Source organism: Taudactylus pleione, unplaced genomic scaffold, assembly GCF_031769625.1.
Source record: "Taudactylus pleione unplaced genomic scaffold, aTauple2 ptg000007l, whole genome shotgun sequence".
Taxonomy (NCBI): domain Eukaryota; kingdom Metazoa; phylum Chordata; class Amphibia; order Anura; family Myobatrachidae; genus Taudactylus; species Taudactylus pleione.
Window position 1 is genome coordinate 22,340,684 of NW_028284410.1, and position 13,211 is coordinate 22,353,894.

General features: G+C 39.5%; 2 pseudogenes; one reads left to right on the forward strand and one right to left on the reverse strand.

The window, feature by feature from the left end:
• Positions 1 to 2,172: 2,172 nt before the first annotated feature.
• LOC148542967 (TOG array regulator of axonemal microtubules protein 1-like) overlaps positions 2,173 to 13,211 on the forward strand; it is a 33,650-nt pseudogene continuing 22,611 nt past the window's right edge.
• LOC148542968 (5S ribosomal RNA) lies at positions 12,910 to 13,027 on the reverse strand (annotated as a pseudogene).

The window sequence follows — 13,211 nt, forward strand, 5'->3', positions numbered from 1 at the left end:
AATGTCCACAGACTCTCTCGTTTCATCAGTTTTTGCATAATGTCTCCACCTCAAATTCCTATATTAACTTTCTCCAAACCAAACTCCTGAAGTTCTTTATAGTTCCCAATGTGGTATGTATAGAACCTACCCTCCAACATGACCCGTTCCATCAGGTACAAAATGCTCTGCTCCTGGATTTACCACCTAACTATTGATTGCAGCCACCTGTGTTGAACTAGGTAATTGATGAGACAGGTGTTTCACCTCAGGTGGTTGCAATCATAAATTAAGAAGGAAGTCCAGGAGCAGAGCATTTTGTACCTAATGGAATGGGTCATGTTGGAGGGTCTGATAGAAGTGTCGTGCCACTGATGTTAATTTCTTAAATTTGGCCACATCCGAAGAGGCATTTCTAATGGACCCAACATGTTCCAAAATGCGTAGTTTCAAATTTCTCGAGGTCATTCCTACGTACCTCTTATTGCAACTGCACGTTAAGCAATATATGACACCCTTGGTATTACAATTTATAAAGTCTTTTATCTTATTCTCATGTCCTTATTTATCAATAACAGTGTTGCATCTGATCATGTATTGACATGCCTTGCATGTACCACATGCAAATGACCCATATGTTTTATTCTCTTTCTTGGGGAACTTGATGAAATGACCTTGAACAAAATTATCTCGAAGATTTCCAGATCGACGCCATCCCATAGCTACTTTCTTATCTAATATCTGGGATAGGTCTTTGTCCAAGTGGAGAACTGGCCAATGTTTTTGGATTGCCAATGCCACGCTGTGTGTAGAAGATGGAACTGAAAATGGCATTCACAATCCATATGCACAGCTCTACAAACCCATGAAATGACCACTGGATGCTTTTCTTACGAGCAAATGCCCCATTGCTACCCAGTGCCAACCAGTTATGCCCTTTTGTGACATTTTTAATCTCACGTGATGGATTGGATCTCAGTGCCCATGAAATAAAAATTAGCGTGTTAAAGTAAATCCTACACAATGATACTTAGCAGTAATCTATATATATAGAGGGGAGGAGAAAAAAAATACTTCTCCCTGGAAATATAAACTTAATATTCCATTATTCTATATGATTTTCATATTCTGAAAATGCGACTATATGTTTATAAATTGCACATGATTTTAGAAGAGATAAATTAGAAGCACTAGCCACTGATCGGCATACAGAACAGGAAAAGAATCATTCACTCTGCTTATACAGCCGCGTTACTGTAGGATACCTGCCCACCGAACAGACATCTTCCAAATTTCAGATTTGGTCAGGGTGAAACTTTAACAGTAGTATAGTGTAATAAATAGAATAAATAGATTATACAGTAGAAAAAAATATATAAATATATATGATTAGACATGTGCGAATCGGTTCTCCAGAAATCCGAATCCACCCAAATTTTGGAGAATCAGGACAGATCCGAGCCGTGGTTCTGATCTTCCCACTGTTCAGAATTCGGATTTTAAATCCTAATTTTGAGTTTTGGAATGGAAAAATTACATGATTTTAGCTGTTTTTAAAAACTATCCATTTTTTTTTTTTAAAAAAGACCCTGATCCAAAACACTTGACAGTGGTTTTGCAAAACCAACACATGAAGATAAGGTGAATACATTACATGGGAGGAACAGGCCCAAAGTATAATTGTGCCAAATTATCATATGTTTATACTGAATACAATGCTGTACTTGGAACCAAAGCCTACAATCCATGATACCTGTTTAATCATATTAAAATGCAATTTTAGTAATGAGTGATGGGTCAGGGCTGTTATATAGTGGATTTACCATAGTCTTCCCACTGCATTACTAATTTGCCAAATTTGTACCATTTGATATTAGAAGAAGAGGCTGAGGTACAGTATGGGACACCTATGGTTTCCATTTTGTATTGAATCTTGGCTATAACCTTATTGATGGTGGAAGGTAAGGGGGATTTCTAATAAGCTATTGCAGACTTTTTTGCCTGCAACATTATATCATTATTTTCAAAGGCTACATTAAGTTCCCAATCTGCCCCTATGTGTTACGTGGTGCTAAGTAGGTGGCTGCCTAGTGTGTTTCATGCAGACAGGGAATCAGCTGACCAACTACCAAAGCATAGGTCAGTGCTAGTCGTCGAGTTGAGGAGTAAGGAGAGTGTGACTGTGCTTGAGGGATGTTCCCTCAAATTAAGCCGAATGCTCACAGAATGTTGAGCGCTGTGAAGGGGAAATATGCATTTCCCTGGGGACATCCAGGACAGGCAGCTGATGTATTTCCAGGCGCTCAGACCTGTAACCAGGTGAGTCATGATGATTTCATATTTTTCCCCTGTTGGTTTTATTTATTTCTCACAATAATATTTCTGCGACCTGGGCAGGATCTCACCCCATACCATAGATAGATGATAAATAGTGGCTGTAATGAGTGTGGAGCATTGGCTGATGGCACTATAGTAATGCACCATTACAGCATTATTGCAACATAAAGTACCTACAGTTATGTCCACATACATCTATCCTCCATGCGCTACAAGTTGCACTACACATTATGTGTGAGCCCTATGTGACTTGGCAGTGCCGGACATCTTTTTGTGCAACTTCTCAGCTTCAGTTGCGTCTTATTCGTACAGTGATGCAAGCAGAACACACAAGCAGCTTCTGCTGATTAAAATGATATGCGTCATGCCTATATTCTGTGTGCGTCTGCGACTGTGGCACTGTAACGTAGAGGCTGTGGCACTGTAATGTAGAGTTTCGCATGCAGATACACCCGCAGTCGCACACAGACTAGAGGCATGTCACATATCATTTTAATCAGCAGGAGCATCTTGTGTGTTCTATTCACATTGGTGTCAATGAGATGCATTTTTAAGGTAAAAAGTTGCACGAATAGGCGCTCTGTGCTACCGAGTCACGCCACAGCATGGTGCGACTAGAAGGGCTGTTTAATGCACAAGGAGGCTAGATGTATGTGGACACATCTGTATAAAGCGTCAGGTTACCTGGAATTCACAGATCTTCCAGCATGTACATAACATTTTTATGGTGGATGCTCAGTGTTTCTTAGGGTCTTGTTCTCTTTTGTTCACTTAAATCAATATACAGCGCGCATGGTCCTAACCCTAAGGGCGCATTCACACAGGTGCTAGTTATGCACCCATGGTCCATCGTGTTCAGATTCATGCTATCCATACAGTGGGGAGGAGAAAACAAAATCACTTTTCTCTGGAATTGTATACTTAATATTCCATTATTCTATATCAGACCTGGCCAAAAAGTAGATCACAATCTACTGGTAGCTCACTGGGCATCTGCCAGTAGGTTGCGATCAACTGAAGCAAAATAAACCTGAATCAGCTTATGGTGCCTTAGAAGCCCAGCTCCCAGTAGTGCAGCAAGCGGGTGACATCATGACATCCTCACATGGAGCTCACAGTTGCTGCTGTCCGCCTGCCTGGCTCCACAGAGCGTGCTGAGCGTCATGTGGAACTGCTATTCCACTAGCACATAGGCTCCTCACAACTCCAAGCACGTCTCCGGACTGATAGCAGCAAACTTGCTGCAAGTGCCAAATCCACTCCCGGAGGTAGTGTGTGGGGAGTGTTTGTGTTATATTGACGCTGCCAGGGCACTGCCTCCTCCTGCTGTGGTACCATGCCACCGCAAGCACCGGCTCCCCGCCGCACACACAGACACTGAGTAACTGATTTATTTATTTTGTAAATAAAACAACCCCTTATATTATTAAGCAGTGGAGATAATTAGAGTTCATTACAAGTTTATGGTATGGGGGGAATGTAGGAGATTGCAGTTTGTGGCACCTCTGTACACCTCAAAATGACTGGATGTATTTTCTGTTATGTTTTATTTTTTGTGCTTGTCATTTTTGTTTAATAATACTGTATTTTATGTATGTGAGAGTTGTTGTATAATAATACTGTATTTTATGTATGTGAGAGCTGTTGTATAATACTGTATTTTATATATGTGAGAGCTGTTGTATAATAATACTGTATTTTATGTATGTGAGAGCTGTTGTATAATACTGTATTTTATGTATGTGAGAGCTGTTGTATAATACTACTGTATTTTATGTATGTGAGAGCTGTTGTATAATAATACTGTATTTTATGTATGTGAGAGCTTTTATATAAAAATAATACTGTATTTTATGTATGTGAGAGCAGTTGTATAATAATACTGTATTTTATGTATGTGAGAGCTGTTGTATAATACTGTATTTTATGTATGTGAGAGCTGTTGTATAATACTACTGTATTTTATGTATGTGAGAGCTGTTGTATAATAATACTGTATTTTATGTATGTGAGAGCTGTTGTATAATAATAATAATGTATTTTATGTATGTGAGAGCTGTTGTATAATAATACTGTATTTTATGTATGTGAGAGTAGTTGTATAATAATACTGTATTTTATGTATGTGAGAGCTTTTATATAATAATAATACTGTATTTTATGTATGTGAGAGCTGTTGTATAATAATACTGTATTTTATGTATGTGAGAACTGTTGTATAATACTACTTTATTTTATGTATGTGAAAGCTTTTCTATAATAACACTGTATTTTATGTATGTGAGAGCTTTTATATAATAATACTGTATTTTATGTATGTGAGAACTGTTGTATAATAATACTGTATTTTATGTGTTAGAGCTGTTGTATAATACTACTGTATTTTATGTATGTGAGAGCTGTTGTATAATAATACTGTATTTTATGTTTGTGAGAGCTGTTGTATAATACTGTATTTTATATACTGTATGTGAGAGCTGTTGTATAATAATACTGTATTTTATGTATGTGAGAGCTATTGGGAATAAAATCAGTGCACCTGTGTGCAGCATAGTGCCTATGAGCCTGATCAGAGGTGGACTCTGTCTATGCAAAGCTGCCATTTCTTATACATTTACATCTGCAAAATGATGCAGTCACCATCTCTAATGCCAGCGATCCCATAAGCAACTGCGATTGCCATTGTACAGTTAGAGGATCTCGCAGGAACAAAAAGTAGATCCCAGGTCACAAAGGTCAGGTCACCCCTATTCTATATGATTTTTCTATTCTGAAAATGTGACTATATATTTATAAATTGCACGCGATATTAGAGAAGATAAATAAGAAGCATTTGTCACTGATCAGCATAGAGAACAGGAAAATAACATTCACTCTGCTTAAATATCCGCGTTACTGTAAGAACTCCTAAAGCACATGAAGGCTTGAGCTTGCTATGATAAGTGACATAAATACCTACCCGCTGAACAGACAGCTTCCAAATCAGAGTTCAGATTTGGGTGCAAATTTAACATATGGTAGTATAGTTTAATAAATAGAATTAAATAGATTTATTCAATAGAAAAAAAGATATATAAAGATATAATTAGACATGTGCGGTTCAATCTCCAGAAGTCCGAAACCACCAGAATTTCGAGAATCAGGAATAATCCGAGTCGCAGTTCTGATCTTTCTATGGTTCACCATTCGGATTTTAAATCCGAATTTTCAGTTTTTGATTGCAAAAATTACATGATTTTAGCTGTTTTTAAAAACTATTTATCATTTTTTTTACACTTGAGGATGGTTTTGCAAAACCAAAATAAGAGAAAAAGGTGGATACAGGGGAGGAACAGGCCTGTGAGATGTTTACACACAATATAATGCTGTACTGTACTTGGAGCCAAAGCTTAAAATCCATGATACATGTTTAATCATATTAAAATGCAATTTGAGTAATGAGTGATGGGTCAGGGCTATTATATGATGGATTTACCATAGTCTTCCCACTGCATTACTAATATGTCCCATTTGTACCATATGATATTAGGAGAAGAGGCTGAGGTAGAGTATAAGACACCTATGGTTACCATTTTGTATTGGATCTTGGCTATAACCTTGTTGATGGTGAGAGATAAGGGGGATTACTAATAGTAAGTTATTGCAGCCTTTGTTGCCTAGAACATGAGGCCACTTTTAAAATATTTTCTAGGCTACATTAAGTTCCCAATCTGTCCCTATGTGTTACGTAGTGCTAAATAGGTGGCTGTATAATGTGTCTCATGCAGTCAGGGAATACAATGTCTGGTGATGTCACAGAATCAGCTGACCAACTACCAAAGCATAGGTCAGTGCTAGTCGTCGAGTTGAGGAGTAAGGAGAGTGCGACTGTGCTTGAGGGATGTTCCCTCAAATTAAGCCGAATGCTCACAGAATGTTGAGCGCTGTGAAGGGGAAATATGCATTTCCCTGGGGACGTCCAGGACAGGCAGCTGATGTCTTTGCAGGCGCTCAGACCTGTGACCAGGTGAGTCATGATAATTTCATATTTTTCCCCTGTTGGTTTTATTTATTCCTCACAACAATATTTCTGTGACCTGGGCAGGATCTCACCCCATAGAGATATGATAAATAGTGACTGTAATGACTGTGGAGCATGGGCTGATGGCACTATAGCAATGCACCATTACAGCATTATTGCAGGATAAAGTTCCTATATACTGTCAGGTTACCTGGAATTCACAGATCTGCCAGTATGTACATAGGATTTATATTGTGGATGCTCAGTGTTTGTTAGGGTCTATTTCTCTTCTGTTCACTTAATACAATATACTGTACAGCGCCCATGGACCTGACCCTAAGGGCCCATAAACGCAAGCACTACTTATGCACCCATGGTTCATCATTTTCAGTTTCATGCTGTCCATAGAGATTGAGGATAAAACAGAGAACATTCTCCTTTCAGGGCTGGGCTAGATAAGGGCCACAGGGGCCTGGAGCTGGGAAATATGCAGGGCCTATTGGTAGCCCCCGAGCCACTGGAGGGGATGTGGCCAGTATCACTTGCATGTCATTTCACAGGTATATGAGCATCTATGAATGCAGTAGTCACTTAGTAAAACAGTGCCAGGTCACACTGCCCTAAGCTTTAATCAGTAAAAAGGGATATCATTATTTATCAATATTGTGGTTTTAATGAGTGATAACATTACAGGTACACAAGTGGCATAAGACTACATTTGTGGTTCAATTGTTAATACAGTAACTGAGGATCAGATTACTGGGAATCAGTATGATTTACCGCCGGACCCCTGGCTGGCGGTTCAAATCCCGACAGCGGCAGTCCGATAAGGATGAAAATCCTGATCGTTCCTAGGTAAGTATTCACTAACCTAATTCTACCCCTTAACCCTAACCCTCCCTTAGGGGTGCCTAATCCTAACCTACCGCCCCAGTGCCTAACCCTAATCCCCCCTCTAAGTGCCTAAACCTAACCCCCCCTTCCCCGCCGCCTAAACCTAAGTCCCCCCAGGGGTGCCTAACCCTAACCCTCCCTCCCCCTAGCCTAACCCTAACCTCCAGGGGGGTGCCTAACCCCAAGTCCCCCCTGGAGCCCTAAACTTAACCCTCCCCCCAGCGGCTGTCCGCACTCGGTGCCCGGCATCTTTTCAATCGGGATGCCGGTTTCCTGGCATCGGTAAAATGACAGGCGTCTAGATTTAGATACCTGTCATTTAACCCTCGCTGGGATTAAGCAGTCGGGAAGTCGGCTGTCGGGATTAGGTCCGCCGGCTTCCCGACTGCATACCGATTACTGTAGGCGTGTCTTTTGTTTTGCCAACTTGCTATACTACACATCAGAATACAGCCTTAATTCTGAAATCTTTTGTGCTGCAACTAAACGACGAGACAGAGAATAACAATTCTACATAAATATATAAATGGGTAAATGGCTGATTAACATCATACTCTCAGCTCTACTGGAGTTTGTGCTATTGTCAATTAATTTAGAAAAGTTTAAATTTGCAATTATCTCTATTATATTAACCATGAGATAAAAACTATTTGTTTAACTTTTATTCAACAAATTTCTGTCCTGGGCCTAGCTGACAGTGACAACACAATGTATATGTCAGCCTGAAACCATTCTTCTACCAGAGCAGCCTCCCTGCTGGCTGAAAGTGGTATTCAGCTTATGATCACATTGGTATTTCATGGGGTGCTAACTACAATACTTCTTTAGACTGTTCAGAAATCACAGCAAAAAGCCCAAACACATCATTTGTGAGCCATGTTTTTACAATATATGCACAAGATGCCGGAAAATGGCTGGCGCGGCCATTTACCCGGCATTATTGTGCATGTGCAGTGAGGAAATTGCATGCACAGTAAACCCTGGGCACAGACTAGTGCCCAGAGTCTACTGCTGCTGCGTTCAGCCGTCAGCCTGCTGCTGGCCACCCAGGAGAGAGGAGGGGGCCCCGGACGGCCCCCTCCTCTCTTAATACACCTCTGTTAGAAAGTAAAAGATATATCTATCTATCTATCTATCTATATATATATATATATATATTATACATACATACAGAGTTACCTATAGCGAATAAAAAAATCTAACGCAAATAAGAATTTATGTTCTGTAGTATAAAATAGTCAAACATTGCACATGACACTTTACAATGTGTGTAAGTGACTTACAAAAGTAATTGTAAAATTACAATACATTTAGTTGAAATTGATTAATTTGTTTTAGGAGGGTTTGGGTCCTGGTCGGACCTCCCAGCGGAGTGCGCCGGCAGAACTTTGACCTAGGGAGTCTGTTCTGGGTCTTCCACTGGATGGATTTGGATGATATCATATAATTTGGATGAAAACTTCACAGAGTTGTAATATTGGATCCCAGAAGACATAGTAGGGGGTTGAGGTCCCGGTCAGACCTCCCGTTGGTGTACTGTACGCTGGACAGAACTTTCAATTGGGGAGCCTATTCTGGACCACTGGATGGATTTGGACAACATCACATAATAAAACTTAATAACTTAAAGATTTAAACACGGGCAATGCCAGGCACTTCAGCTAGTATACGGTGTGTTTATATATATATATATATACATATATATATATATATAGATAGATAGATATATAGATATATATATATGTATGCTTTATAGGTTAATATGCACATTTTCTGATATGAGTGTGTTAATCCCTGTATTATATTATTACATATTATCTTTTGTTGTCGTATTGAACTTCTCCTCACTTTATTATCTCTGCTATACTGTATATGTTGTTATTATAATAATTATTATCTTCTTATCACTTATTATGCTGGGTCCTGCATGTTTCTTTGCTTACAGCTGCCCCCAATTCCTGATGTTCCACGTAAATGTACTGGAAAAAGCCCAGACGCTGGAGGCCACAATTCTGCCTATTATTATAACATCCATCTTATGACTTTGCCTAAACTGTCTGGTAAATAAATTTTTATTCTAATGTCTCTGGGCACCAATTATATAGACCAGTGCTATCTGGTTAGTGAGATTTGTGTGTGTGCTCGCAGGCCAAATACTATTTAATAAGACAAAACCATACAATAGAGTTTATGGAGGCGGTCAGAGAACATTGGTCCGCATTTGCCAGTTGTAGAGCCCTGATCTACCCTAAGCTTGTGTAGATCCCAGAATGTTGTATGTTCCACCAGCCTTTTGTATATAGTCAGAATCTACAGGGACTCTGGTACCCAAACATTCACCCAAAGATCTAGGTCATAATTGTCGATATGTGTATACTTCTTTGTGCTGTACACGGTTATTAAATTGTTGACACCAGCGGTTTGGTAGACACTCCAGCTGGACAGACTTAACCAGGAGCTTGTAATTATTGTAGTGCACAGTGTCAGTACAGCCGTACTCACAGTTATGTATACAGGCAGCGGTGATGGAGCAGAGCATACAGAGCATATGTAGGCAGGAGCACAGGATTTAGCAGGGTCTCCCACAGAGCTAAGTAGTAAACGACTGTGTACTACTGTGGTGCTCAAATGTAGTGAGTCAAAATAGTTTTCACGCATGCTGGGCTGCTGTGGTGTAAGATGGGCTCCTCCAGCAAGCCCGGGCCGGTTTAATTAGTACCCCCCCTTTTGGCACCCCTGTGTATATGGGGTGCTGACTACAACACTTATTTACAAGTCAGACTGTTCAGAAATCACAGCAAAAAGTACAAACACATCATTTGTGAGTCATGTTGTTTTTACAATATTTTACATTTTACGCTGCATCAAAAACAAACAAAAAAAATGCCCATTTGTTATTCCAGGAGTCAGAATTTTGGTAACATTAGAAAATCACTAAAAAGATATCAGTTAGTTAGAAAGTAAAATATCTATCTATCTATCTATCTATCTATCTATCTATCTATCTATCTATCTATCTATCTATCTATCTATCTATCTAGAGAGAGGGAGAGAGAGTCACCTTTAGCAAATATAAAATCAAACAATAATAAGAATTTAAGTTATGTAGTGTAAAACAGTCAAACATTGCACATGACACTTTACAGTAGTAATTATGAAATGAAAATACATTTAGTTGAAATTGATGAGTTTGCTTATAAATATTGGTCTGTTTGTTTGCTTGTTTGTCCTACTCAGCATTCGGACACTCCTGCACCGATTGGGATGAAACCAAGTGGTCCAGTTGGATCCTGCCAGGTTCTAGGGGTTAGAGTCCTGGTCGGACCTCCCTTGGTGTACGTTGGGCAGAACTTTTACCCGGGGAGCGTGTTATAAGCTTTCCACTGGATGGATTTGGACAAAAACTGTATAGAGTGGCAATACTCCAATGGTTCCCAGAAGGGGATGTAGTCAGCATCCCAGCATGCGGGCTGCTGACGGTCAAACTACCGGCATCGGAATCCCCACAGAATCGGGATCCTGGCTCCAGAATCTCGACTGCCAGCATCTCAACTGTAAGTATCAGGGGTTATGGTGAGGGTTAGGTTTAGGGTTAGGCACTAAGGGGGGAAGGTTAGGTTTAGGATGCGGGCAGGGGGAGGTTAGGTTTAGGCACTAGTGGGGAGATTAGGTTCAGGCACAGGAGGGAGGGTTAGGGGTAGGGGTAAGGGTTAGTACTGGATACTTACCTAATGGTATCGGGATTCTGACTGTTGGGATGCCGCTGTTGGTATTCTGACCGGTGGCATCCCGGCCGCCGGGATCCCATACCCAATCCCCCAGAAGATATACTAGATGGTTGAATTCCCGTTCAGACCTACTGTTGGTGCACACTGGGTAGAACTTTGACCCAGGGAGCCTGTTCTGGGCCTTCCACTGGATGGATTTGGACAACATCACATAATATAACTTAATAACTTAAACTCGGGCAATGCCAGGTACTTCAGCTAGTATATATAATACATTATATATATTATATATATATATAATTTATATATATATATATATGACAATATAGCTGACCACAAGCGCCTCCTAGTGCATATACAGTGAACCAATTAAACCTGTGCAAATCTCGCAACCTGTGCAAAAACAATTTTTTGTGTTTATATCCTTGTCCTTATCCAGGACCGTGACATACAAGTGACTTTGTGCAATAAATACAACCGTGTAATATATATGAATAAATATATTTAAAACTGCATAAATAATGTGCATAAAAATTTTTAATTAAATAAAACAATTCATAGACAACACACAATGACATAAATACACAGAAATAATGGATAAAAAGCTAGTACTAAAAGATATTAAATAGCGATTTTTAGTGAAAAATAAATATATATTTTCTAAAATAAATCGGATTTATAGCTTATCTTTTCCAGCAGTATTTTGGGAAGAGTTCATAAAGTGCAAGGTCAGGGTGTCAACGCGTTTCATCCTCTGGACTTCATCAAGGGGAAGTGTATGCATAGAGACAGAGCAGGGTTTATATACCTTAAGTACAGGAAGCACATGTCCTCATTTCGTGACATCATTTCCTGTTACCTATTTCAGGTCAAAAAGCCATATAATGTCCAGATTTTAACAATAAAATTTGTATTATGGCACTCATTATAAACAATATAAAACATAGAAAGCAAATAAATTATGTGAGTCAATGTTTTTCTGCTTCATGATTATAGTTCTGTCCAAGTGGAACGCATGTGAGGCGCACCCCGTCATTTCCGGTCATGTGGTCCGCGGGCTGGTATTGGTTTAACATAATGCCAGTCTAGGTGGAACGCAGGGAGAACACAGGATGAGCGCACCGCGTCACTTCCTGTTCCATGTAGTATTGGTTAAGTGACTACCAGTCCCCATATTACATCACCACTAAATAGCTATTAAGATGTTATTTTTCCATCTCCAGGTCCCCACCGGAGGATGTGTCGCTCGCTTGTAATTGTATTAGTAGACCATGAGGTCGTTTTAGATGAAGGCGGCAGCCATTTTTGTAGTTTTTTTACATTAAAGCGGCGGCCATTTTTGTAGTTCTTTTACATGAAGCCGGCGGCCATTTTTGTAGTTCTTTTACCACTTGTAGCAGTCGTCTTTATGGTTTTGAGTGCTATGTCAAACACTAATCGGGGTCAATCGGAAAACAGAGGTTTGCCATTCTTAACATAAGATGTTCAATGTTTTTCCTTGACTGTTTGTATTCCATCACTGTTCTTCCAATATTTATGGATCGTTATAATACTTCGGATAGGGACGGCGGCCATCTTGGTAGTTCTTTCATAACCTGTGGCAGCCATCTTTGTAGTTCCTAGATGCTATGACCAGTGCCATTCAATAAAGAACTGGGAGGAATTAGCATTCTTATTCTGGGATGCTAAACGTCTTTATTGACCATTAACACGTATCCTGAAAAAGAGGAGAAAATTAAGGCAGACACAAATATGATGAGCTATTTAATCAGAGACTCCATTCCCTGATTGTCAATGCAGAAAGTGAACTATACAAAAAGACAATAGTCTATGGATACCAACTAAATAATAGGTTTATATTCATAAAAATTACATGTTAGATGGAAAGGTGACTGATGCAGGTGCAAAATTGTAAAACAAGACTCGGAGCCATATCATATTCTATATGCCATTTTATTCCCATTCACAATTTTACTACAACACCTGGTCTTCCTAGGAGTCCCCCATCAAAGTACTGACCAGGCCCAATCATGCTTCGCTTCCAAGATCAGACGAGATTGGGCATTGACATGTTGGTATGGTTGTAGGTATGTGTTCACTTATGCATAGATTTATGGACTTTGCTCCACGAGGACCTGTAATCAATCGCATTTCAGCTTCATCACCCTCCATATCATAAATAAGAACATGTTTTAATAATAATACTGTAGTCCAAACTTTTGCTTCCTTTTTTTATCTATAAAGTTGTCTTTAATCGCCTTGGTACATGATAA